Genomic DNA, 3471 nt, shown 5'->3' with positions numbered 1-3471 from the left:
TCATAATATTTTATCCTCAACAACCCACACAGTGGGATTCTTAGGAAATTCAATTCTTAGTGGAAACTAAAATCATCTTTGAAATTTTTTGTCAGGCCCCATGGCAATTAAAAAAATGGGTATCACCTTTGCCTAAAATAGCAGTCCAGTGTATGGTCCAATCACTGAAACATCAAATGGTAAATCAAGTCATATTCACTGGCATAATTTGGTCCACAGTATTATTAAATATTCTTAAATTGTTCGCAATGTCAATTCACAATGCATTCTGACAGCAAACCTAACTCAGATTTAAGCAAATTAGGTTACAGGACTAATAAATAACAAGAAACCAAATAGAAACATTACTGAATAGGTAAAATGCAAAATTTAACAATCACCTTTCGACCTTCATTCAACCTATGTCGCACTAGTTGCTCCAAAGATAGCTGCAAAATTCAATCACCATGGTAAGCCTTAGGCAACAGTTGTCAATGATAGATACTTAAAGTTGAAATTGCTAAAAGTACCTCTAGTGGTTGGAAGAATTCATTCACAGATCTTTGTTCTCTTGAAATTCCAGAGTATGAGCAAATTGCAGAGGATTGGATGCTTGTATCTGGATGCAAGTTGATAGTAGAAAAGTTAGGTGATGTGGAAGGTCATCTGCGCTGCCTTATTTATTGTTCTGGAGCTGTTCTCAAAAGTTTCCATGCAAAAATTAGTGTAATAGCGAGAGTAGCAAGTGCTGTGATAGAACGAAGTTTCTGAAGTAAAAAAATGTACATACTTGAGTCATTATCACAAAGATCTCTCACCATGCCATCGTATAAAAAGTCAAAAAAATAGTTTTTTATATGTGCATGCATAAACAAGGTAGAATATTTGACAAGATTCTATGCACAGAAAAGAACAAGTATATGACATAGATATGAAGTTATTAGCTGGTATAGAGGTAATGATACACAAGGTATAGAGTTGATTTTCTTTTCCTTGAACACCGCCCATAGCCAAAAATATGAGTTAGAGAACAGTTACAAACAATTGGATCGCCTCCCAATACATACCCTAATTCATAAATATCTTACTTCCCTGACTGCTATACATGTAACACCAATTCATTTCAGATTCGCCATCATCATTGTCAATCTGTGTTTGTCCCAACAATTTGGGGTATGTTATATCAATTTTATGTCTCCATTGAGCTCAATGGAAAATTATATCACCGGTGACACTTAAATCGGTTTAGTCATTTTTATTATATTTACTATTTTTTCTCTACTCCTCTTTGGCCTTTACACCTCTCACTATAGGCAATCTAACTCTTCTACATGTAGCATTCACGAAACCACCTTGGGCATGCCCATGCCATCTTAACATATTTTCTTGCATCTTATAATCTATTGGAGCTACAACTATCATATCTAGCAACTACATGAATCTGTCATAGCATTCTTATCTTTGCTACATTAAGCACGTAATACCAAATTAATGCTACTGTGAATCATCAGACACAGTGATAAAATAAATAATTGCATCATTTGATTGTCATATAATTCAAACAAAATTTCAAACTCTATTTGACCATGAAGCTAGCTTATATGCTCAATTTCAGATACTCGGATTAGGGAACATGCTAACTGTCTTTCCTACGGTTGGAGGCTTAGTAAGTTCAGGTCATATCAAGAGAAAATCTCGGTTCCCAATTCAAATCCAAAAGCCAACTTGTTCCCCTCTTATGCATTCAATCCCTCGTACCATCAGGACAGCCAAGTCGAGAGCTTTCACGAAATAGCCTAACCGTGATAGCAAAGTATCAAATGATCACTCAAAAAAACAAAAAAAAAATCAAATCAAAATAAAGTCGAAATTTGAGAGATGCAAGAAGATCCGGAACCTGGAAGTCAGCATCAAAGGGTAAGCGTTGGGAGAACTCGACAAGCACCGTCATGAACCGTTGCATCAGATCGCGCAGCTCATCCCCTTTATCTGAGTGGGGAGATTGGGAGACGGATCCCATCATGGATTGAGGCGCGACCGTCTCCTCCCGGTGCTCAGATGAGACCTAAATCCTCGCATCAGCCATTTCCCCTCTCGAGAGCGTAAGCTTCTTCTTAGTTTATTATTTATTTATTTATTTATTAAAAATATTCAAAATTATTTTAAGAATTTTTAAATACGTCAAAAAAGTTTCATTTAGTTATAATTGATATTTAACCTTTTACAAATATTTCAATTTTAACATATTATTAATATTATACTTTATATTTTTAATTTATGAAACAGATTTATAAAATTCTCTTTGTTCAAAAAAGATTTTTTTCCATTAGAAATAATTTTTTTACTTGAAATAGACTCCGTTCAAAAAATTATTACTCTAAAAATAATAAATGATAGTTTTTATTTAAATAATTTTATAATCACTCTTTAAATGAAGAAGATTAGTAATTATTAAAATTAATGGTGGAAAGCAAATTTAAAGAAATATATTATTTTTATTAAAAAATTGACATTTTTTAAAAATATAATATTTAAAATTAACAAATAATCTCTCTCATGATGCTGGATGTTGGGTGAAATATGTCAACGAGGACCTCGAGTTACATTGCAGCTGTAGAACGTCTATATAATCTCTCAAGTCTCCAAATTTGATTATCAACAACGATATAGTGTAGTATATTTTTCTTCAATATGATGACAAATCGGAGACATTTTTTAGCATGATAAAACTCACGAGGGTGAAAGAAATATATTGGATCAGATCTATTGATATTATTTTTTTTTAAAAAAATCAAGTTTTAATATTTTTTTATAAAAATTTAAATATTCATTGAATATTTATTTGAAAATTAATGCTAGTCATCAATTTAACGTGCACCTCTCATCATTTTTATTTAGATTTAGCGATTTTTATATTTTTTAAATAAATTTTTTTAAAAAAATTTAAAATATTAAATATTAATTTTAAAAATATTTTTATATAAAATTTAATTTTTTTTTATTTTTTTAGATGCAAAATTAATAATTAAACTTTTATGTTCAAGCTTTAACAATAATTTTTTTTTCAATTAATAAAATTATTTAATTTTTTAATTTTTTAAAGATATTGTTGAATGTAAATAAGGTTTTATTAATTTTAATTTTAAAATAAAATTTATATTGAAATTATACTAATAAGTATTATCGGTAATATTCTATAAGTTATCTATGTAATAATTGATATTTTTTTAATTGATAAGTTTTGAAAAGAATTTAATTTTTTTAATAAGATTTGATATTTTTTAATTCTTGATTAATTATTTAATTTAAAACTTTTAATTTTAAAAATAAATTTAAACCACTTAATATCAAATAACATATCACATTTAAAAAAATTTCAATATTTAAATATTTTTTTAAAAAAATCATCATTAAAAAATTTTAACTTTCTACATCATAAATTAAAATTATATTCATATATTTTAAAATATTAAAATCTACTATAAAATGAAA

At 28.4% G+C, this 3471-nt stretch overlaps 1 long non-coding RNA gene across 3 annotated transcripts; it reads right to left on the bottom strand.

Moving 5' to 3' along the window:
• Window positions 1–221: 221 nt before the first annotated feature.
• On the bottom strand, window positions 222–2065 carry LOC141811610 (uncharacterized). Of its 3 annotated transcripts, none has more exons than XR_012600185.1 (3): window positions 1877–2065; window positions 510–727; window positions 222–428 (listed from the first exon to the last, which is right to left on the bottom strand). It is a non-coding gene; the product is annotated as an uncharacterized LOC141811610 (long non-coding RNA). The 3 variants fall into 3 exon arrangements; XR_012600184.1 differs by having other exon boundaries at window positions 510–673; XR_012600181.1 differs by having other exon boundaries at window positions 510–598.
• Window positions 2066–3471: the final 1406 nt, after the last annotated feature.

The sequence above is a fragment of the Curcuma longa genome, chromosome 1 (assembly GCF_044706935.1).
Source record: "Curcuma longa cultivar G26 ecotype Majalengka, Jawa Barat chromosome 1, ITB_CL_G26_1.1, whole genome shotgun sequence".
Taxonomy (NCBI): Eukaryota; Viridiplantae; Streptophyta; class Magnoliopsida; order Zingiberales; family Zingiberaceae; genus Curcuma; species Curcuma longa.
This window is presented reverse-complemented; position numbering and strand designations above follow the sequence as displayed.